A 25687-nucleotide genomic window follows, 5' to 3' on the forward strand; every position below is an offset into this window, starting at 1 on the left:
TGAAGCCTAAGTACCTCGGTTCGAGGCTCGGTTCCCCAGGTCCCACGTTAGCCAGATGCACAAGGGGGCGCACGTGTCTGGAGTTCGTTTGCAGAGGCTGGAAGCCCTGGCGTGCCCATTCTCTCTCCCTCTATCTGTCTTTCTCTCTGTGTCCGTTGCTCTCAAATAAATAAATAAAAAACAAATTAAAAAAAATTAAAAAAAAATATTATCCTCTTAAATATATTGTTAGGTTTATTTCCCTGATATTTCATATTGAATTATTTATGTTTATGTGAGTAAGAGCAATTAGCCTATAATGTTTCCATATTATATTTATGTATTATCATTTTATGTCATCAAGTTTATTTTAACCTTTCCAAACAAGTTGGGGATATTTTATCTTTCCTATCCTCTGGATTCAGCTTCTATAAACTTACTTCTTTCTTCAACGTTTGAAAAAATTTATCAGTGAAGCCATCTAGTGTGAAGTTTTTTGGGTAAAATTTCTTTCCTCATATTCAATCCAGTTTATTAAAGAGACATAGTTTATGTTTTTCTATTTCTTACTGAGTCAACTGTGTTTTCAAGGATTTGTGTTTCACTTATTTTTTTTAAAGACAAAATAACAGAGAACACTAATTCAATGAAGATTATTATTTTGAAAGAAGTGGCCATGAATCTTAGTAAAGAAAATGTGGACCAAAAGAAAGGACTTTCTCATTCTTTTCTGTAATAAAACATTATATATAAAATAGTGGAAGATGATTACAGCATTTTCAAGTGTTTTAGTTTTTGCCACTCAAGAAACTATTCCAAAATTTAATAGCACAAAACAGTGAAATTTCATTATCACTCAATTTTGAGTGCAAGAAGTCTGGTCTGGGCCCTCATTAGTTCAGCCTGGCTAGACTCACTCTATCTGTGGCCAGTAGGGCTGTCCCAGCCTGGCTGGCTAATTGTTAGGAGGTTTGTGGTGTTCTCATCAACGCTCTGAGATAATCTCCATGACCTTTCATCCTCTAGAAGGTGTGCCTGGGCTGGTCCTCTTAGCAGTTAGAGTTCCAAGAAAAACAGAGGAAGTGCCCACAGCGTAAGCACTTTGTAATCCTGTATGTGACTGAACCAGTTACACCCACCTGTCCCTGGACACTGGGCAAGTGTCAAGGATTGTTCAAACACTCATATTATCTCTTAAAACCACAGTGTCAATGATTAGTTCCATAGGTTTATACTGTGTAAGCACTACTGGTGTTATATTTTCCTGTAAATAAGCAAAGATGTTGGGTATTGGGCAATTTTAGTCCCTAGTTAGTAGTTGTTGGATACTCTCTTGCTACCCAAGCTACCTTTAGCAAAAGGACTTTCAGTCTAGGATTCAGTCAGCCTACTGTTATGCCAACACCAACTGTCTGGAATACTTCATGATTTAGACAGCTACACAAAATATGGCAGCTGAAGGCACTTCTGGATGGGACTATTTGAAATAGTGTGCATTAGAATTTTGCAATCACAAACCTCAATGAGCCATTTCCACCTTGGCCAGAAAGGGAGCTGTAATTGGGGTAGGAGGGATGGCTCAATGGTTAAAGTGCTTTCTTATAAAGCTGCTGGCCTGAGTTTGACTCCCCAGTACCCATGTAAGCCAGGTGCACAAAGGGGCACATGTGTCTGGATTTCATATGCAATGGCAGGAGGCCCTGGTGAACCTTTTCTCTCTCTGTGTTTCTCACATAAATAAACAAAAGATTTGAAAACTGTGATTGGCCAAACAAGTGTCAGTGATTGGACAAACTTCCCTCTTTGGGCTGTATAGGCTTACTCAGCATGTTGGCTGGGAGACAGTGTCTTGTGCTTCCTCCCTGGTATTGCCACATGGGGTCTAATAAAGACTTTTCTCCAGTGATCTCTTATACTTTCGGTGGTACAGGCTGAGCTGGAAACAAGAAGAAAGAGGACAAGGCAGTGGTAGGATTGGGGGGTAGGGTGTTATGCCCTAATCCTGGCCTGGAGCTGCTGGCTTGATTGTACGGTGCCCTGCTCAAGACTTGACAGTTGAAGATCCACAGGGTGCTGGAGATCCCATCTTGTGGCTACCACCTACTGGTTTTACAGAGGAAGATCCTGTGGGGTGCCACAGTCTGGGACCTGCAAGCCTGATACTGACGTTCCTCCAAGGCTGATACTACCCTGCTTCCCATCCTTGACACCAGATGCTGGAGCAGCGCAGTTCACATCCACGAGTTCCGGGTCTTGGTTTTGGAGCAGTGTCTGCAACTGGCAGCGGTCAACAGTGAGCCTCTGTGACTATGGCCTAAATCCACTAAGCCCTAAGGGTGCCTGTTGTTGCTGACCACCTGCTGATCCTGCCAGGGTGTCTCATCCACTCACCGGGATCCCATCTCTAGTAGAAGGAGATGTCTGTGCCTGAATGATTCTAGCTGATTACCATCTAGGTCCTGCTCTGGCTCCTGAAGGCTATTCCAGCAGAGGCAGGTACCTTGGGCATCCTGTCGGTGATGACTGACAACTGAAGGAGCAGCTGGATAGTTCTAGAGCAGCCAGGCAGGAAGAAGGGAGATAGATGGAGAGAGATGATGAGGCAAGAGTGGGGAGCTGATAGAAAGCAGTAAGCAGCCCATGAGAACCGGCAGGACCTGTTACCAGGGGAGTTTGAGAGCTCTTAATTCTCCAGGGATGTCTCAGCTCCCAGGCTGAATGCTGCACCACTGGCCATTACCAGGGGCCTACACTGGGGTGCTAATGTGAGAGGGTGACTCTCGCCACCACTTCTACTTGCTTAGTACTGCCACAAACTCCTATTAAACACAGAGGGAGCAGCAGTAGCCAGAGATGAGCTTCTTGCCTACCCATGATTTCTGTTCATGCAGAGTAAAATAAAAGAACCACCAAGTGAGCTGACTTTCCACCAACTCAACAGCCTACAGCCAAGTGCCAAGTCTAGTCCTGGTGTGGGCGTAATCAAAAGGGTGTGAGTGTAGGAACACACCAGCAAAGCAAATGGCTAGCCAGAGTGTTTGAGATATGTTTGAAGTTTGAATGAAGGGCTTCTTTTAGATCTATATGAAAGGAAATCCTGGTAAGGACTGGTAGTGTGTTTCATTCAGAGGCAAAGAAGAGAAAAGAAAAACAAAAAGCAAAAGTACTAAAAGGTTCCTGGAGCAATGGCAGAATAGATGGCCTTTTTTTTTAGCAGAGAATTTTTTAAACTGTATTTATTTATTCATTAGAGAGAGAGAGAGAGAGAGAGAAGAAGAAGAAGAAGGAGGAGGAGGAGGAGGAGGAGGAGGAGGAGGACGACGACGAGGGGAGAAGAGAAGTTAGGAGATTTTATCCCTCCTTACAATACATTCAAACTCGTCATATAGTGACCCTCAGCCTTGTAAATGTGCTAGCCGGCTGTCGAATGCAGGGTCCTAAGACTTTGAAGACAATTGCCTCAACTGCTAAGCCACCTCTCCAGCCCCAAAGAAACCTTTCTGTTATTCCTCCTCTCCCTTTAACCTAGAGCACTGTGTCTCAACAGTGGTACTACTGACAGTTTAGGCCAGATCATTATCATGGGGGCCATTCTGTTTGCCGTGGGGTGTAATGGTATCCTCACTTGTAATGTGCGTGGGCCCTGGTAAATGTCCTCTGGGAGGAAGTCATCACAGTTAAGAGCAATGGTTGCCGGGTGTGGTGGCACATGCTTTTAATTCCAGCATGCAGGAGGCAGAAGTAGGAGGATTGCTGTGAGTTCAAGGCCACCCTGAGACTACATAGTGAATTCCAGGTCAGCCTGAGCTAGAGTGAGACACTACCTTGAAAAAAAAAAGGGGCTGGGGAGATGGTTTAGCGGTTAAGGCACTTGCCTACAAACCCAAGGGACCTCGGTTCGATTACCCAGGACCCACATAAGCCAGATGCACAAAGTTGTACATGCATCTGGAGTTCGTTTGCAGTGGCTGGAGACCCTGATGCACCCATTCTCTCTCCCTCCCCACCTCTCTCAAATAAATAAATAAAAATTGAAAAAAAAAGAACCAATGGTTAATCCCCCCCCAAACCAAGCATTATATACTTATATTTTCTTATTTTAATTTATCTGAAGATATGCAACTGACAATTAGAGCATGAGCAAAGTAAGATTCCTTGCTTCCATGATCTTCAACTACATGTTCAGATCAAAATCTGTCCAACCAAGGGTGCTGTTTTCCTGATGAACCGGATACCAGCACAAGGGGGAAGGAGTCCAACACAGAGAAAAATCAACTCCTACCAAATCAGAGAGCCAGAGCCTCAGAGGCCCCCAACACCTCATCACTGAAGCTGACCAAAAATGAACCCAACATGGCTCAGGGAAATTTTGTGGAAGAGGGGGTAGAAAGAATGTCAGAGCCACATGTTGGGTCATGATATGCAGAGACATTTATCTTACCCATAACTGTGGGCTAACTCCACAAAGCATGGCCCATATACCTCACCAAGGAGGGGCCAGTGGGGAGGGGTAAGTCATGGATGAGCCCAATTATGGTACCAAACTGACTGTATTTGCTGAATACAAAACTAATTAATTAAAAAAATTAAAAAAAATCTGGCCAACCATGGACACTACTAGTTCTTTTTGACAACTTCAGTTCTTTCATACAAAAAAACATGGGTAAACTATTTTCTATTCAAATATTAAATATATGATATAGTATGAAACATAATCTGCAATTTGGTAAACAGTAGGCCAACAAACCCTTCTATTGTTAGTATTGATTTTGTTTAATTCTAGTACAAATCAAGTAACTAGACCTGCCCATTATATTGAATAGCCTTGTTATAGGTACAGGTATAATTTTAATTGTGCCTTTGAAATAGCTAAGTAACCCCATTATTATTATTGCAGAATCCCGAGTGTCTGTAACTTCATTGGGAACATGAAAACTGCTGCTCCTTTAAAAATCTCTTCAAAGTTCAGCATTCTCTTATTTTATTTATATCTACATCTCAATTTTCCTTAGAGAAGTGCACATATACATGTCTATTATCCAGGTTCAGAATGTTTTCAGAGTACTTGAGACCCACTTATTAATCTCAGGTTAAAACACTCTAACAAATGTGCCAACATTCTAGGATATATTTACAGCCAGGAGAGTAGGCAGGGAGGGATGACAAGATCTAGGCAAAAAGGCAGAATTGAGGTTGGCACAGGGAGAATAAGACATGCCATTCTCTGACCCTGAAGTAGTGAAAGCTGGAATGAACATTTTAACACTAGCTCTGTGTGCACTGAAGGAGAGAGGCCGTGACAGAACCCTATTAGAACAGCAAGAACTAGAAAACATGTCAGAAGGGACATCTAGGGAGAGGCAGTCATTGTTCTGTGGGGGACAGGCAAAGATGAAAGTGGGTGCTATCGGATTGGAGCCATAAAAGTAATTTTAAATGCATATGAAGAGACAGGGAAGGAGTCTGCCCAGTAGGAGAGGCATTCTATAAACTTTTGTACAAGTGTTGTGTGTTAATTGCCACAGAGACAACGGAAACTTATGGAGCTGCTTTTGATAATGACAGTGGGTGGAGATGTTGACAGAATTATTCCAAAAGCAATAACCCATTTAAAAAGGAGGGGTATGTGAATGGATGCCAGGGTTCCAGCAAAGACTAGCGTAACAGTGAGTCCTAACAAAATCACAGCTCAAGGAGTGAGAAGCATGAGTGATCATAGAGGTGATGAGTTAGCTATGGCTATAAAAATCTCTGCAACTACTCTTGAGGGTCTGAAGCAAACCTTGTCAACTTACTCTAATGCAGTGAGCAAGACTGCTAAAGTCCTTGGAATGGAAACAATGATGTTAAGTATACATCTCAGTGGAAACAGAAAAGATTTTAACCTGAAAGCTTCTGTTTACTAACAATGACCCCTGGGTATGGACACCTAGGGATTCTGATGTAAAAATGACCCAAAAAGCAGAGGCCATGCTATTATGTGGGAAAGAGCCAACTGAATACAGAAAAAATGACCAGAGAAGAAAAATATTGGATGGGGTAGGTAAATGGATACGTTTTCAATTATATATAAATGAGTTCAAATTATTGTTGTAATCTTTGTAAGGTACTTTATTTTCCCAACTTTATTCTTTCTTTACCTACAAAGCAAGTATAAAGACTCTCATGAATATCAAATAACATTTAAAAATACAATAATCTGAAAATGTCCTATACTTAACAAATCTATAATTAATGAGTATTCAAGTTGATGCTGTCTTGCTGTTGGTGTTTCCCTGGTCGATCCCTTCTATAGCTGCCTAGTACTTGTGTTCATGTCCATCTGGCCCACTGGCATATGATGTTACCTTTAAAAAACTCTTTTGGGATGGGGAGGTGGCTTAATGGTTAAGGCACTTTCCAACGAAGCCAAAGAACCCAGGTTCAATTCCCCAGGACCCACGTATACCAGATACATATGGCACACACATCTGGAGTTTGTTTGCAGTGACTGGATGTCCTGGCGTGCCCATTCTCTCTAATAAATAAATAAATAAAATATTAAAAAATGAAAAAATAAATGACTATTCAGTATGTTCTAGGCTATATATACATATATATGCAGATATACATACATATATATATATATATATATATATATATATATATATATATATATATATAAAATTTTCATCTAAACCAGACAATCACAATGTGAAATAGATATAATTGCATACATTACACTGTTTTTATTATTTTTGTTAGTGATGAGGTGTACTTTATTTTTAATATTTTGGTGCTGGTGATTGAATTTAGGGACTTGTACACATATTTTGTTATCTTCAAGCTATGGCACTCTGTGTGTGTGTGTATAGGACAGGATCTTTTTGTTGTTGTTGTTGTTTTGAGGTATGGTCTCACTCCTCTAGCCCAGGCTGACCTGGAATTCACTACATAGTCTCAGGGTGGCTTCAAGCTCATGGCAATCCACCTACCTCTGCCTCTTGAAAACTGCTGGGATTAAAGGTGTGTGCCACCACTCCTGGCAGGACAGGATCTCTTTGAGACAGGATCTTGTTATGTTGCCCAGTCTGGATTTAAATTCATGATAGTCTTATATCAGCCTTCTTCAGAGAGCTGGAATTACCAACATGCACCATCATATCTATCCTATATTTTAATATTTTGTTTGTTTGTTTGTTTTTCGGTTTTTCGAGGTAGGGTTTCACTCTAGCCCAGGCTGACCTGGAATTCACTATGGAGTCTCAGGGTGGCCTTGAACTCATGGCAATCCTCCTACCTCTGCCTCCCGAGTGCTGGGATTAAAGGCATGTGCCACCACACCCAGCTATATTTTAATATTTTTAAAGAAAGTGTAAGGCTAGGGCTGGAGAGATGGCTTAATGGTTAAGCGCTTGCCTGTGAAGCCTAAGGACCCCAGTTCAAGGCTCAATTCTCCAGGACCCACGTTAGCCAGATGCACAAGGGGGTGCACGAGTCTGGAGTTTGTTTGCAGTGGCTGGAAGCCCTGGTGCACCCATTCTCATTCTCTCTCTCTCTCTCTGCCTCCTTCTGTCTCTGTCATTCTCAAAAAAATAAATTAAAATGAACAAAAAAATTAAAAATAAAGAAACCGTAAGGCTATATGGAGATTCTGATTGAAATGTAAATATCTTGGTAATGGTTTTGCTACTTTAGTTTTCCTAATAGATCTCAAGATGAGGCAAAATGGGGCATCATTTACTTATTATCATTTGTGTTGCTCATATTGTCTTATAGTGGATTTATGCTTGCATGTTAGCTAAAATGTCTTCACATTTACAGAAGGAAATGCCTTGGCCATGTGGCTTCTCTCTCATACAGCTAAGGGGATTTCAGAAAGAATGAATTTCTAAAGGTCACATGCCAGTTTGCTGAAGGTACAGACAAGAATGCAGGTTACCTGATTCAGTTTCTAGAGTATTCTGCGAGGTTTTGCTTTGTATAAAACTCTGTTTGGTCCTGGAGCATGGGTCGGGGGCCATGGGGTATGTATAATGATGCCTATAGAGGAACTCCACAGTTCTCAGAACCATTGTCCTCATGTCCTGGAAACCTGCTCTGTGGGCAAGTGCTTGGCAAAGGGTCTTGCTTGGCAGCTGTTTCAGTAATTGTTATCTCTTAGACTAAGCTTTAAAGATAGTTCTTTTGATATAAATGATAAAGATAATCACTTCCTGCAATTTAGCGCCCTACATGTGCCTGCTGGAAATGCTGGGAGAATTGGGTCTTTGCCTGATATAAGCCTCATGTGGACTCATCCTGAAATTTCCCAGGTGGAAGATTAAGTTAAATTTCAAGCCTCCTCAAAGTTCATTGGAGGTTTATGTGTTGGAATTAGGAAATGTGGCAGGAAGGCTGTAAGCAATAGGGTATCAGTAAGGTTCACTATTGTTCATTTCTAGAATAAATATTGTTCTATTAAGCTCCTTCTCACTCTCCTATGCACACTCAGTGCTCCCTCTTAAAATATTATTTATTTATTTATTTCAGAGAGAGAGAGAGAAAGAGAGAGATAGACATAGAGGCAAATAGAGAGAATGGACGCACCAGGGCCTCCTGTCACTGCAAATGAACTCTTAGAAGTATGCCCCACCTTGTGCATCTGGCTTACATGGATCCTGGGCAATCCTGGCTCTTTAGGCTTTGCAGGAAAGCACCTTAACTGCTAAGCCATCTCTCCATCCCAGTGCTCCTTTGTGACTTTTCTCTTTTTCTTTAGGACATTTTCTCTTGCCAACCATTTCCCCTCCATGCTTACTTATGCCAGGTGGACCTGGTTGCTTTAAGGTAGAGTAACCTCAGGTTTGTATCCCAACTCAGGCAGTGAGAACTCAGGTAGCCCTTTACTTCTAGGTGGCTCTGCTCTGTGTTTCCAACTGTCAAGGGGAAGAATTCTAGTGCCAGTCTCATATCATTGTATGAATTACTGAACAATTATACAAAAATATTTAACATGGTCACATCATATAATGGGCCATTGTAATTTTTTAATTATTCTTATGAGGGCTTATATTTAAATTTTTGAGTTCTAGTGATATAAATTAAGACATTATCTTTCATTCAAGAGATTTCATGTGACAGCAGTCTGGGAAGGTTTAATGAAAGTAAGGACACTCTGAGTTTATTCTAGGAGTGTCTGTGTTTCTATCAATGGATAGTGTTAACCTGTGGGACAATTACAATGCTGGCACAGAGGATGATTAGCATGTAGACATGTGTCCATAAAATATAAAATTGAAGCATCTGTGCAGGCTCTGTTTCATTTCAGGACCACTTCCAGTTGTAGGTGTTATCTTTCCAGCTGTTGGTGAATCCACTGTGTGGCAAATCATAGCTGCTACTCTGTGAATTTCTCCTGTCACATACAGCAAGAAGCACACAGCCTGCAAGTTGCTGTGAATGCCAGATTTCTGGGTTCATGAGCACCTGTGACCTTCTCCCTCATCACAGATGCTGTTCTGTGGATAGAGTGTGATGTGTACAACTCTTAACTGGCTCATTTTTCAACAATCCTGGGTGATTTTTCTTTCCATAGCAGCTATCATATGACACAACCCCATAGTTTTTAATTAGCATTTGGTGAACTGGGTCAGAATACCTGTTATTTGGATTGCTTGATGGAATAATTTGTGTATTTATGAAAAGAGAACAAAATTGGATAACATCACAAGAGGTGTTGATGATATCTTTCATTTATAAGAATGAAAGCTCCACATTGTTCACAGTGTCTAGAGAGGTGCTGTAAATCCTGGTGGTGATAAAGTCAGATTATATGGCAACAAGCCAAATGCAATTGAGAGGGCGAGACAGGGAAGCAAACCTGTAATCAGAGGGATCGGACAAGAGTCATTGGAAACCAAAGTTTGATGTCAGAAGCTGAGCTTAAGAATAATTATATCTCCTTACAAGAGAACTGAAAGCAATAAGTCTGTTTTTTCCCCCCAATGTCTGAGTCTCATCTGGCTCAGGTACATTCATTTGACCAGTCTGAGCCTGTCAACAGACCATTACCCACTTTAATCAAAGGTGGTTCTCCACCATCCAGGATAAGAAAAAACATGTTCTTTAGGCAGAAACTACTGTTTGGACAACATTATAATTGTGTTATCTTTATGCTGTGCTAGAAGTAGTCCCCAGTCCAATGTACTTTATGTTTGTGTCCCTTGAATGGAGGGTGTTAAATCTAATTAGTTATATGTTTTTGGGATTGTATTTTGTAATGGCTATGATGCTTAGGTATAGAATCAGATGAAAGAGAAATCTCAGCTCTCATGCTTCCTGCCTTTGGCTAGTTACTTAATCTCTCCAAGCCCTGGCATTTCCATAGGGCTGTAGTGAGGATAAAATAATATAGAGGGCTTAACAGCACTTGGCTTTGGCCAATCAATTGTGGAGGTTATTATCATAGTAGAGAATAATAGCAGTAACACATCAAAAATATTAATGGAAGCAACCCAGGAACATAGCTCAAACCCATCCTTAGTACAGTATTTCAGTCACTTGGGGAGAACACAGCCTCTCCGATAAGAAACCAGAATTTTGGAGACCTGAATTTTGGGCAGGAAAAGAAACATCCTTTTTTTTTTTTTTTTTTTTTTTTTTTGAGATCTTGACTTAGAAGTGTCTAAATGATCTTTTGAGTGAAAAACAAAATCTGATCAGGATTAAAGAGATCTAGTTTTAAAAAGTCAGCATTGAGCTGGGTATGGTGGCACACACCTTTAGTCCTAGCACTTGGGAGGCAGAAGTAGGAGGATCACTGTGAGTTCGAGGCCACCCTGAGACTCCATAGTGAAGTCCAGGTCAACCTGGGCCAGGGTGAAACCCTACCTTGAAAAACTAAAAAAAAAAAAAAAAAAAAAGTCAGTAATGGAAGAGACAGAAAACATAAGTTAGATGATCAAATAACAGATCAGTTCCCTTCTTCCATATTCTCAGTCTGGCTTAATGTTCATCTCATCTCAGATTTGCTACAGACTATGAAGGAACTTGGTATTTTCTTCTGCTTGAGTTTCATCTTAAAGTTCTATCTCATTTAATCCTTTCCCCATTTAGTCACTGAGGCTAAGGGAAAAGCCATTGACAAGTCCCAAACAGAAGGCAAGGTTGACTCACCAAAGAAGATTTTCTCTTCATTGATAGCCTTGGAGAATTTTACCAAGAATGATCACTGGGGCTCCCACTGGCACCAAATCATATACTATGATATGTTTCTCTGTGTTTAGCAAGTTCAATAATTTTCCATCAATTCATAAAATTCCTGAAAACAGGGACTTTGTTGTATTTTATAAAAATTACCTATAAGACTTGGCTCAATCCTTTATAAGTCAAATTTCAGTAAACATGTTTCCTATTTATGTAGTTGTTCTGCTAAATTGGGAATTGGCAATAGCCTAAACAATGGCCCTGTGCTTCTCTACTTCACCAGATCTTTGGAGTTGCTGATATGTCCATATGCTACCAGAATTAGTACTTGATTCGGTTCTTATCAAAACCAGAGCATGCTTTAGAAGATAATTAAATGCCAAGGTTTTCAATTTCTCAGAAACATACGGTTGGGAGCTATCTCTAGTGCTCTCCACTCAAATGTAGCTGACACAAAACATAGCTAAGATGTCTTGTTACACTAGAAATGGCATTTTAATTCACATCTTACCATTTAAATTTCCAAAGAATTTAGTGTGGAAGCTGGATGTAGGAAATTTGAAGGTCTCATAAATGAGGTAAGTTGTTGAAAGGAAGCACTGCTTGAAAAATCCAGGAACTGCCTCATACCCCATTGTTAGTTAATTATGCTTACACCCGAGTGGGGCCACAGTTAGATCAAAATGTGATCCCAATCTTATTAAAGGCATTATATTGGCAATTCCTTCCTTGTCAGTTTGCAAAAATGACATTAAAATAGGATTTACGGACTGGAGAGATGGCTCAGCGGTTAAGCGCTTGCCTGTGAAGCCTCAGGACGCTGGTTTGAGGCTCAATTCCCCAGGACCCACGTTAGCCAGATGCACAGGGTGGCGCATGCACGTGGCTGGAGGCCCTGGCATGCCCATTTTCTCTCTTTCTCTGTCTGTTGCTCTTAAATAAATAAATAAAAATACACAAAAAAATTTAAAAATGTGGTTTAATTCCTAAAGTTGGTGAAGAGACTTTGGCCACATTTATTACTCGATGGAAACATATTTTAGTGGGAGAACTATGAATGTCTTCCATGTGCATAAAGAACCTTCTGTCAGTGATGAGGTGTTGGGGGCCTCTGCAGCTCTGGCTCTCTGATTTGGTAGGAGTTGATTTTTGCGGAAGAGGAAAGAATGTCAGAGCCACATGTTGGGTCATGATATGCAGAGACATTTATTGTATCAATATCTGTGGGCTAACTCCACAATGCACGACCCATATACCTCACATGGATGAGCCTAATAATGGTACCAAACTGCCTGTATTTGCTAAATACAAAACTAATAAAAAAAAAAGAAAGAACCTCTGTCAGTGTCCATTTCTTTCCCGGTGGTATGGAAAGCAGTGCCTCTAGCCTGGCATGGACTCAGGGCTGTGGGCACACGGGGTGCAGCCCTACAGCCTCCAACTCTCTAGCAAGTGCAGGGTAAGGTGAAGGTGATGAGAGATGGGGGCCAACTGACAACCATTTAAAATTCTTGTTTGAGTAGATTCCAAGTTCAAAGAACATAATAAGTAAACAAAAGCTTTTTTAAATTTTAATTGTTAGAAGGTCTCTGCACCAGCATTACTTGAGAAAAAAATGGTGACTCATGAACTGGATTCTGAATATAGCAGATATTGTGGCAATTTTCATTGTATGCATTACTTCATTAAGTCTTCTCAATCATCTCACACCTATTAAGACAAGTTGATCAAGATCTTCAATGAGATAGGTAGGGAATCTAGGGCTTAAATCTAATCCTTAGCTCTTGACTCTCGTAGCTCTTCAGTCTTTCCCGGTTTGTTCTGGTATTTTTGAGAAAATGTTTGGTACCAGGAATAATTTAACACCCACCACAGCATTAGACCATAAGTTATGTGTCATGAACCCCAGACAAACAACCACTGCTATTTTCATCAAGAGCAGCTGTGACCACTCTTGAGAGACCCCTCCCTCATAGGATAAAGAGGTGGGGTGGATCATTAAGCCCTCATCTATGATTTCGGAGCCCCCTGCGTCAGCTCTGTGCAATGATGCATGAGGGCTTCGGTCCCTCAGGGGTGGAACATGGAGCTTGGGGGGACTCTATCTGTATGACTATGAGGGTGTACATATTGGGGTGAGACTCTTGATGCTGTAGCTACTTTGGGGCTGTCCACAGTCCTGTAAGTAACTCCTCACCCATGCTCTTGAAGGAAGCCCAATAAACTCATTGATCTACCAGGTCAAACTTTCATGGAATCCTATGTTAATCTCTCCAGGGTGCCTTGCCTGTGGAGAGCAAGTGTTCATCTGCTTTTCTGTAGAGAAAAGTTTATGCTTCATGGTATGATATTGTATAGACTGAATGTTCACCAGAAAATATAGCTGGATTTGTTACAATTCAGAAACTGATTGACCAAAAAACTTTAATCCACACTGCATCTTACTGGAGTCTGTGGCTGAGTGCTTGTGTTTGTAGACAAGAGGGTGAAACAACTTTGCTTGTGCTTTGTTGTTACTACTTTGCACATGTGCCTTCCAGAAACAGTCCTTTCATGTAGGTGTGGCCCTTTCCTCAATTGTCAGATGATTGCACAGAATAGGGACAGAGTTTTCATAACATTGTACCCGGATCCTGCCTTGTTAATCATTCTTCCTTCTTATGTTTTAGTGGAAATATTAAGGATATGTAATCTAGCAGCATATAAAGCAAAGTTCCACTTTTAGTAATAATTGCACACAAACCTCACCACTCTGTTAAAAGACTGATTTAGAAACTGAGATTTAGAATTGAAGCTTAAGAAAGACTACTACTTTTCCCTTCACTCCCTCTCAAAATAGAATTTGGGATCAACTAGCCAAGGAATATGTGCGTATGTTTACATATATATTATACACTTAATTACTTAAGCTCATATATATTAAAACTGAGATACGTAGGCCCCACTTTGAGTGGACTTATATCAACACATTGTCCGACTCTTGTCATTTCCCACCTGTCTCCTCACAGCAGGCATCCTACTGCCCGCTCCCTGGGTCCTTCCTAGGACTAACCTTCAGCTGGATGTGCGAGAGGTGCTAGGTCGACTAGCTCTCAACTGATGGAAACTCAAAGATAAATATCCCAGCTTCTTTAACTTCTCAGGGAGGAAAAGCCCAGGGCTTAGTCTCTACTTCTTCAGAGTTTGTCTTCATAGTTGAGACTCAAGGTTCTGAACTGGAAACCTTTATAATGACTATGGCTGGCAGAAATATGACCACTAAGATGTGTCCACTCTAATCCCTGGACTCATGAAATGATATCACATGAGAAAAGAGATTCTGAAGCAATTGTTAAGACTATAGATCCTAAGATAGTGTTGTTATCCTACATTCTCCAGGTGTGCCTGATCTGGTTATTTGTGTCCTAAAAGTAGAGAACTTTCTTTAGCTGGGAAAGAAGTATAAACGCCTGACAGATTTAGTGCAGGAGATGCTGACATATCATTGATTATTTTGAAATGTAAGCACTAATGTTCAAGAACCAGAGCAAGGTCTCAGGGGTTGTAGTTGCTCCCACCTTAAAACCACCTTATAGATAGAACCTCAGTCCCACATGGCACTAGATTCTGCCAATGACTTGAATAAGCTTTTACCCTAGGAAAGTAATTCCCCATCAGAGTTTCTGGATAGAAGTACAGACTTGCCAATACCTTGGTTTTAGTTCTGTGAGGCCTTCAACAGAGGACCAGCTCAGACATACTGTGTCTGCAATCCTGATGTATAGAACCCGAGATAAGTGTGTGCTATTTAAAATCACTAAGTCTGGGGTAATTTGTCATGACAGCAATAGGAACTAACACAGGCACAGTTTCTTGTTTTTTTCCTTCTCTGATTCACCATTCCACTTTTACTGGTGTTTCCTGGGCTCTTTCTTCAGTGAACCCTCGGTAGTGAGAGAGAGTCAGGTAGTTTTATTAGGCAGGTAGCTTGGCCCCTGAAAGTAAATAAGGCAGGGAGGTCTGCACTTGCTAGAGATCTCAGCTGGAAGGTAGGGCCCACTACCATAAGGTTATGTATATGTTTGTGAGGGGAGAAGAGGGCAAGGTCTCTGGGCTTCCTGACTACTCATGAACATCCACCTTCTGGTGAGTTTCTCCTCAGCTTGGCAGTCTGGGGCCAGCCAATGGGAGGACCTCCTAACATGTTCTTCCCACGTGGGCTTTTTAAGTCCGCATGTTTGCAGCTTTACTCTAATTCTCTTTAAATTAATTTTCCTTCCCTTGGTTCTGTACTTCCTCAAATAAATATGATAATTCAATAATTATCCTTCTCAGTCTTGTTTTATTCAATCCTTTCATTAAAACTAGACATAAATCTAGGGTTTGGGGATCAAAGACTTTCCTAAACCCCTAATACCCTTGTACTAGGATCCTCCCTAGAATCCCACTGGGACCATCTTGGGAATTTGTTACTGGGTTTTTTGGATGGCAGTTCTCCTGCATCTGCTGCAGGCTTCCACTTGAAGACACTCCTTCCTATCTGAGGGGCTTGTGGTCAATGAGCAGGATGGGTGAGTACACGGAACTGCTCTTATACCTAACACTGATTGATCCACGTGCCAGCCTCATGCTAATATCTCACTGCATTGGCCGTTCGACAGCTTGAAGCATTTCTACCATCCATCCTTCCTTTTACTTTCACTTTGCATAAATGTCAAGCGTCCTTTGCTATCTGAAGATTTTCTTTGTTTATCTGTAACTCCTTTTATCGTTCATAGGTATTACCCCAATAAATTTATCACTTTATATTTTGTCTTGGTACATATTTCTCTGAGCACTAAACCGACCCACTAGTAATGCAGACTAAGCCTGCTCAAGAAGGTGGAGTTTGCCTAGACTAACTAATCGTAGTAAAATAAAATTAGTTATGTAAGAGAGCAAGCCAAGAAGCTTGAACCAGAGAAGATCCTATATCTCTTTTGTTCTGTATACAGAACAAAACAAAACAAAACAAAAAACCCAAAGCCAACTACCAATCAATCAACCAATCAACAAACCATCCCCCAATTAAACAAAAATCGAATGTGAGTCTAATAATTATTCTAAAATGTCACAATCTGAGAACAAGTATATGACCTCACAGGATAGTAAGAAGGGATAAGCTGTATTTGGGGACACCCAGCTGGACACCAAAGAACAAAACTAAAACCCTTGACTCACCTGTTTCTTTGTGGATCTGAGTTACTATATTTGAGCAGTGGATTGTGTGAGGCTGCAAAAAAAATAAGAGTTCAGGAAGAGGTCATGGCAGGTTGAACTGTACTCTACAATGATCACACAGGGAATTTTTTGTTTTCAAAGAAAATAAACTATATAGTTGAATTTCTTTTAGAGGGGAAGAAACAGCAAAAGATCATATTCAAAGGGCAAACCTGAGCCAAAAGTAGATAATATAAAAACCAAAGTCTCAAGCCAATCAAATATAAATTTAAGTATAGAGAGGTCGAGTTTCAAAGGCACACATATTTGAAACTTAGTTATATTGTGGACTTCAATGAAGGCAATAAAATTTATTTTATAGCAAAGTAAACAGCTTCTCTAATTAAAAATAAAGAACTTTTAATCTAACTTGTAACTAAAGAGTAATTTAAAGAAATTACTCATAGGTGTGTCCATGTATGAATGTATCCACAATGGGGTGTTGATTTTATCAAGTTGGACAAAATAAAATATTACTATCATTAACGGTTTGAATCCTAAAGTGTTATATAAGGACATGCAAATACAGACCACAATCACAGTCCTATCCAAGGTCATGGTACCAGCGGACTTATATTCAAATCATTCTGCGAAGATCAGTAAAGATGCAATATTTGGTCATGGAATTATTATTCATGAAAGCCCCTTACACAATGCAGGCTAAATTTGGAAATGCCAAACTATTTTAGATTAACTATTTTTTCAAAGTAATTTGTCATTGAAAATTTTCAAATGAAAGAAAATGTCCCTTTTTACTTGTTTTCTGTTGGCTCCTATTATGTGTTATTTCCCTTCTAGGTAGAATCCATACCGCTGAGCTATTTGTATCCTCAGGCAGCGGTCTACTATGCTACTGTGCACAGGAGACAACACAGGGGCTGGGGGTGAATGTCTTTTCTTGTCCTAGATAGAAACTTGACCGTTTCCAGTAACACTGAAACAAAGTTACAGAATTCATATGATCCACGCAAATTGGAATCTTTAACTCAAAGTTGCGTCCTTACACCAGTTGTTAATGTAGCAATTACGTTTGATGTCCCATGCACAGCACATGTGGCATATGGGAAGAACAGCATAACCTAGCTGATTTTGATAACTTATATTTTGCTCTTCTTCCAGTGCTTATTTGTATTAGTGACCATGGGCCAATTTCAAAGTTTCTCCAACAATTCCATCGTTTCTTTATCTCTAAAATAAAAAGGAGTATCAACCTCATAAAGTTACTATGAAGCTTAATGAGATGATAAATATGAAATGTTTAATGAATCTTGTTGCATTAGAATTGAATAATGTCTAATAAATTGACTGGGAATATCCCTCTTCTGTCTAGAAGAGAGGAGGCACTCAACAGATGCTACCTCTGTCAACTTGTGTGGAACAAAGTGCTGTCACAGATGCACTCAATGCATGACACGAATTCAAAGAAAATTAATTTTTCTTTCCTTACAATGCAGAATAACACAGAATTCCCAAGTAAGCAAAGAAAGATCTATGTTATGTAATTATTCCAGGATTTGGGGTAAAAGCTAAAATTCCATTTTCAGCTTGGGATCCTCTTGTCAGTTAGAATGGAGTGCCATGAAGAGTGTTAAGATAACTCCGTGGAGATGGCCCTGGGCCAGGCCAGAAATGAACAAACTACTTTCTCTCACATCCCAGTAGAGAGAAACTAGTTACCTGGCCATATGCAGTTGTAGCAGAGACTGGGAAATATAGACAATGGAAAGAGGGCATTTGGTAGACAGCCAGACTCTCCATTAACAGTATTCTTTCTGGTGTAGTATATTCTATGCTGACTTATTTATAAGATTAGGTAATTATATAATTTTAAAACATTAAAACCTTAGCAAGCTTAGAGTCAAAATGTTCTTGTAAACATTTAGGGAGGTCTATTTTAGATCATGTGATCTTTTGTTTGTCTTTGTGTATGGTGGGTGTACATCTTCACAGGTATGCATGTGTATGTGCATATGTACTTGCTGTGTGTGTGTGTTTGTGTGTGCTCATGTGCATGCATGTAAGCCATAGGTAGATGATGGTGTCTTTCTCATTTGCTCTCCACTATATGTTTTTTTAAATTTTAATTTTTTTATTGACACTACAAAAAAAAACCATGATATTTCCCTCTCCTCTTCCACTTTCCCCTTCACAAATCCTCGCTTCATCATATACTATCTCTCTCTCTCCATTCCAAAACCAGGCAGAGATGCCATAAGAAAAGAAAACCACTGGCCTATTTCCCTAATGAACATAGATGCAAAGATCCTGAACAAAATCCTCACAAACCGAATCCAACAACACAACAAAAGCATTATCCACCTTGACCAAGTGGGATTCATCCCAGGAACACATCCCAGGTCCAACATACAGAAATCTGTCAATGTAATAAGCCACATAAACAAGATTAAACATAAAAACCACATGATCATTTTGATAGATGCAGAAAAGGCCTTTGACAAGATACAACATCACTTCATGATCAAAACATTGGAGAGAATTGGCCTGGTTGTTTCATATCTTAAAATAAAAAAGGCCATATGCAAAGCTCCGAAGGCCCAAATAATAATTAATTGAGAGAGACTGGAGGAATTCCCATTAAGATCAGGAACAAGACAGGGTTGTCTTCTCTTACCTCTGCTTTTCAATATAGTACTGGAAGTCTTAGCTCAAGCAATAAGACAGGAGAAGGGAATAAAAGGGATACAATTTGGAAAGGAAGAAGTTAAGTTAGCTCTATTCACTGATGACATGATTGTATATGTAAGAGACCCGAGAGACTCCATCCCAAAACTTCTGAAGGTGAATAACTCCTATAGCAATGTAGCAGGATACAAAATCAATTCACAAAAATCAGTAGCATTTCTATATGCAAATGACAAAGATACAGAGAAAGAAAATAAGGGACATAGTCCCATTTTCAATAGCAACAACAACAACAACAACAACAACAACAAAACCTTGGAATAATGTTAACCAAGGAAGTGAAAGATCTATAAAATGAAAACATAAAAACACTCAAAAAAGAAATTGAGGAGGACTTGAGAAAATGAAAAGACCTCCCATGCTCCTGGATAGGCAGAATTAACATTGTGAAGATGACAATCCTACCAAAGGCAACATATAGATTTAATGCAATTCCAATTAAAATCCCTACATTGTTCTTCACAGATATAGAAAAATTGATCTCAAATTTCATATGGAAAGGCAGAAGGCCTCGCATGTCCAAACATATCCTCAGCAAAAGACACACCTCTGGTGGCATCACCACACCTGATCTAAAGTTATACTACAAAGCCATAGTAATAAAAACAACATGGTACTGGCATAAAAACAGGAATATAGACCAATGAAATAGACTTTAGGACCCGGACTTTGGGTCAAGCAACTATAGCTGCTTGATATTCGACAAAGGCCTGAACAATATAGGCTGGAAAAAAGACAGCATCTTCAATAAATGGTAGTGGACAAACTGGATAACCACATGCAGGAAACTGAAACTTGATCCACACATTTTACCATGCACTACACTCGCTTTTATTTTGATCTCAGCATCTTTTTCTCCTACTAATGAGGGTCTTGTGAAGGCATTGCTAGGCACTGTGAGGTCATGGATATTAAAGCCAATTTCTGTTTGGACAGTTGCATTGTAAGGAGTGGAACCCTTCCTTTGGTTCTTACATTCTTTCTGCCACCTCATCCACAGTGGATGCTGAGTTTTGCAAGGTATGATAGAGATGTTTCAGTGCTGAATACTCCTTCGTCACTTCTCAGCACTATGCTGCCTTTTGGGTCATCCCACTGGTCATTGCCATCTGAAAAGAGAAGTTCTCTAACCAAAAGTGAGAGTAGCATTGATATCTGAATATGAACATTAAGTGTAGTGCTTTCAGGGCAGTTTGGTGAGAATAATATATGCATTTAGCCAGACAAGAGCAGCCTTTGTACCCCTAAGGCACATGACCTCCTCTGCCATAGACTTATGATTAGGTTTTCAGTACCAGGCATGTATTCCCTCCCATAGAGTGGGCTTCCAGTCCAATTAAAGAGCAGTTGGTTTTCCCCAGAGCAGACATGCCACTATTGTACTCATTCAGTCATTTGGCCTGTCTGGCCAAACTTGAGGCTTCCAGTGTCCACTGTTTTCACCACTGATGACTTCTGTCTCCCATATGGCTGCAAGCAGTGCAGCTGTTTCTAGCTGTCAGTTGGCTGATCTACAGGGAGAAGGTTTTCAGCTTATCACCAGCTTGATTTTGCAGTGACCTTGCGGCCCACACATGTGAAGTCTTCAGCAATAGGGTCTTCCATCTGTTACTTGTGGGAAACTAAGGGCTTTGGCAATAGCCTATATTATTTTTTGAGGCAACAGGGACCTCCCTGGCCAAGAACTTACTGTCCACTTTATTTTATGAGACAAGGACTCTCGCTCAACCTGGAGCTCATCACCTTGGCTAGACTAGCTGACCAGCCAGTCTTGGGTTATTGAGGTTATAACAGGGCCTCATCTTTATGAGGTAAGTACTTTATGAGTTGAGCTAAACTATCTCCCCAACACTTCAGAGGAAAAACTTCTAAAGGAAACTCTCTTGGATCATAGTTAAGTTTAGATATCTTTGAGGGTTTTCTTAGAGATTGTTTCCAAGCAAATTCTTAGAACTATAAAACAATTTGTATCATAGTCTGAAGTCTTAAAATTTATGCTATTGCTATTTTTTTTTTTTTGCTCTAGATATATTAGAAAATTATACCTATTGATACACTTGACTTTTCAAAGGTATTCTAGCTGGAAAGTTTTGAGAATATAATTTAAGGATAAAGCTGAAAATAAGAGATAATTTAAAAATTAAATCCTTTTAAAGAACTAAGGACAAAATAATTTCCTTTTTCCAAAAGTGAAATTTTAAGCATACTTTGATTATAATTATGCTGCTGTTGATTGTTAAGAGATGATAACACTAGACCAAAATTAAACTTTATTTCAAACAAAAAGAAGTTTGAACACATTGCCTTTTTTATTTTTGTAAGATATTTCTGCTCTGGACTTCTTTAGGCACACAATGTGTTTCCTACTTTGAATAAGTGGGGGTGATTTTCTAGATTTTTGTGGGTGCATCAGCTGCTCTTTGAAGACTTTCTCTAGTATACTGCAGCGTTCACAAGTTTTTATTGCTTCTGATTTTCAATCTCTTTATTATAGCCAATGATAGGATGTACAGCTCTGGTTATTTAGCCATCTCTTCTTTTGAAATGCTTCCTGCTACTTTCTTATGATAAAAGGATGTTTTCAAACTAGCATCCAAGTTGCATTACATAGTTGCAATAGGATCAAATAGGCCACCCACCATCTCAGCATTTCATGACAACATGCCATCTCTAGTTTTGCTCCTGTCTAGATCTGAATATGTATGCATGAAGAACATAGAAGTTCTCACAAATATTGGCTTTGCTAAGTTTTATTTTCCCCTCAGGCAAGCCACTTTCTCTCCCGGAATTCTTATTTAATTTTCTTGCAGTTTGATCATCTCAAGTATCAGCACATTTTCCTAACACCATTAATTATCTGTATTGATTTGATTCAGGTGTCCCCCATAAGCTTATGTGCTCTGAATATTAGGTCCAAAGATGGTGGCAATTTGGTAATTGGAGCCTCCTGGAGGCAGTGTCCTATTGGGGTAGGCTTCTGGGTGCTATAGCCAACTTGCCTTGCTAGTGTTTGGCACAATCTCCTATTACTGTGTTCACCTTATGATGGCCAGGAGGAGATGTCCACCCTCTGTTCATGCCATCATTTCTCCCTGCCCTCAATGAGCTTCTCCTTGACTCTGTAAGCCAAAATAAACCCTTTCCTCCCCAAAGCTGATCTGGGTTGGATATTTTCTGCCAGCAACTGGAAGCTGACTGCAAATCTGCTTCCATTAGTCATTTCTCTTAGCCCTCAATGTTCCTTATTCTATTAAATCAATCACCCCATTTCTCCAGGTTCATGGAGACTTACTGCTTCCTCATTACTGAAGTCACACAGTGTCAATTCAATGCCCATATCTCTGTCTTCATTTTCTTTTTTCAGATGAGGTTGACATATGTTCTTAATTTTGACATGATGATTTCTTCCCTAGGCTTCTGGGACATGTGTCTAGATTTCCTCTTGACTCACCTGCCCTTCCTTCCCAGCATTCCTTGCTGACTCATCCTCCCCCAATCAAACCTGCAAATTCTGTTTGTACCCCTTGGCTGTCTTGTTTCACCCATCAACATTCTCTTCTTCACTGTCTAGTGCCACAGCTTACAAACCTTACAGACAGCCTTCTCTCCTGGGCTTTAGGCCTGCAGATTCACACCATTTGGGTATCTAATTTAACACCTTAAGCCATCAAACCTTTGGTGTCTGTGGTGGCTTAAATTTATGTTTCCCCAATAGACTTGGGGAGTTTTATTAAACCTTGTAACTTGGATATCCTGCTAGCTGGCTGGAAGAGGTGTCACTGGGGGGTGGATCCTAGAGTCCAGGCCAAAGGTGTGTTTGGGAGCAGATCTGATTCCAGCCTAAAGGTATGTAGAGTGCTTGAGCTCTTCCTGAGTTCCCTGCTGAGTTTTTCTGCCAGTTTTGCTCTTGCCTGTGGTGCTGGTGTTTGGTGGTGGTCTCTCTGTGTTTGGATCTGTGAAAGAGAGCCAGCTTCTTCTGCCATCAATAGAACTTCCCCTGCAAATAAATCCCTTCCTCCCATAAATTGTGTTTGGTTTGAAAGTTTATTCCAGCAGTGTGGAGCTGACTACAACAGTGCCCCAACTCTTTTATGTGCCAAGGCTTTATAAAAGTCTGTTTTATCATGAAAATCACTAATATCATGGGAGTCAAATCTGACTGTCCCTCACACCGCACTTGCCCTCTATAAGTAAGTCTCATTAGCAAAACATGCAAAATAGATTCTAATTCCAGGAACTCATTACTTTCACTGCTTTGCCTCCTGTGAAAGTCTCCGTCATTGCCACCTACATATGGAAACATCCCCCTTGTCAGTTATCTCTGCCTGCACTATTGCCCACAAGCTGTCAGAATGACTTCTCTAAACACAGTAGTGATAACTAGCATCTGTTGATTATGTTTTATTTACTAGCTCCTGTTCTGATCTGTGTCATTCCTTTAAACCCATTGCCATCGCTACTGTTTTGTGGTGGTTTGATTCAGGTGTACCCCTTAAATTTAGGTGCTCTGAATGCTAGGTTCCCAGCTGATGGAGATTTGGGAATTAATGCCTCCTGGAGGCAGTGTATTGTTGGGGGTGGGCTCTTGGGTGTTATAGCCAGTTTCCCCTTATCAATGTTTGGCACACTTTCCTGTTGCTACTGTCCATCTGATGTTGGCTAGGGGGTGATGTTCACCCTCTGGTCATGCCATTGTTTCCCCTGCCATCATTGAGCTCCCCACTTCAAGCTTATAAACCAAAATAAACCTTTTCTTCCCCCACAAGTTGCTCTTGGTTGGGTAATTTCTACCAGCAATGCAAACCTGACTACAACATTTTAAAAATATTTTTATTTGTTTATTTTCAAGGACACAGAGAGAGGCAGACTCATACCAGGGTCTCCAGCCACTGCAAACACACTCTAGATACGTGTACCATGTTGTACATCTGGCTTTACATGGGTACTGGGAAACTGAGCCAGGCCTATCAGGTTTTGCAAGCAAGTTCCTTTAACCACTGATTTACTTACCTTTCCAGCCTCTGCCTTTTTGATGTAATTATATCCTCTATTCCCATTTTGCCTTTCTTCCTCACACAGACCACTTTTCCCTTCCTCTGCACTGGCCTCTAAATGATTACCCACTCCTGTTTTAGACCTTATGTATCCTGGCTTTTCTTGTAATGCACCTTTCCTAGATCTTTGCATGACTGTCTTTGGCTGCCCTTTTAAATCTCACTACATTTTTTTTTTTCCATCTCCACTTCTCCCTTAACCACTTTGCCTTTAGGCGTTTTCTCTGAAATATTATAGCTACTTGAATACAACCTCATTTAATTATTTATATCTCTTTCTCTGCATTAAAATGTAAACTCCTTAGGCTGTCCTGTGTTTCTTTGATACCAAGGTTTTGAAGAATAGGTCTGAAATAGAGATTCCCCCTACCTTACAGAGTTACTGTGAAAAGTAAACCAAACTGTTCAGAAAACCCTTTGGAAAGTGTAAAGTTCTTAATAAGATGCAATATTATTGTTTAAATCTAGAAACTCCAATTGAGTAAAGATCATAATTAATGTTAAGGCCTCTTCTGCACCTAGATAAGGTTTATAATTTAAACCGAGACGCTAGCCTGGGACTGGGAGAGGCTGGAGCAGCAGATCCCCATAAACCAAGTGTTTGGCCAGAATGAGATGATTGATGCCATTGGAGTGTCTGAGGGCAAGGCTACAAAGGTGTCACCAGCCTCTGGTGACAAGAAGTAACCCCACAGGACCCACTGAGGGCTGCACAGGGCTGCCTATATTATATATAGCATGACATCCTGCTCATGTGGCCTTCTCTGTGGCTTAAGCTGGCCAGAAGGGCTACCATCACCACACTGATATCAACAAAAAGATCTACAACATTGGTCAGGGCTATCTTATCAAGGATGGCAAGATGATCAAGAACAATGTCTCCACTGACTATGACCTGTCTGACAAGAGCATCAACCCACTGGGTGGTTTTGTCCATTATGGTCAAGTGACAATGACTTTGTCACCCTGAAAGGCTGTGTAGTAGGAACCAAGGAACTGGTGCTCACCCTCCACAAGTCCTTGTTGGTGCAGACCAATGAGCGGGCTCTGGAGAAGACTGACTTGAAGTTTATTAATAACGCTTGTAAGTTCAGTCATGGCCATTTCCAGAACCCAGAAGAGAAAAAAGCATTCTTGGGACCACTTGAGAAAGGTCCGATTGCCAAGGATGAAGGTGCTTAATGTCAGCACAGTCATGAGCTGGTGGGATCTTAATAAAAGCTTTTCCAGTGGGCAAAAAAAATCAATTAGAAAGGTGAATAACTGATCCATATCAAAGATTTATCAAAGATTATGTCAAGTCAAGGCATAATGACATTAAATCCCTATAAAGAAGCAGTACATGTCTTAGGGGCATGAGCACAAGTACACCTCTCTATCCTTATACCCATGCACTACACATTATGTATGTTGGGAGTGTGCCTTCTAACTACAGAGTTTAGTTTGTCTGGATGAGAATAACTAGTTTTCAGAAGGCCTGCTATATAGTCAGTAGAAATACTTTTAATGTTTTGCTTTTGAGCTCTTAGGGCCGTAAACATCTCCCC

The 25687-nt window shown here is 40.3% G+C and overlaps 1 pseudogene; it reads left to right on the forward strand.

Moving 5' to 3' along the window:
- The first annotated feature begins 5928 nt into the window (after window positions 1–5928).
- On the forward strand, window positions 5929–25322 carry LOC101607145 (annotated as a pseudogene).
- Window positions 25323–25687: the final 365 nt, after the last annotated feature.

Source organism: Jaculus jaculus, chromosome 2, assembly GCF_020740685.1.
Source record: "Jaculus jaculus isolate mJacJac1 chromosome 2, mJacJac1.mat.Y.cur, whole genome shotgun sequence".
Lineage (NCBI taxonomy): Eukaryota > Metazoa > Chordata > Mammalia > Rodentia > Dipodidae > Jaculus > Jaculus jaculus.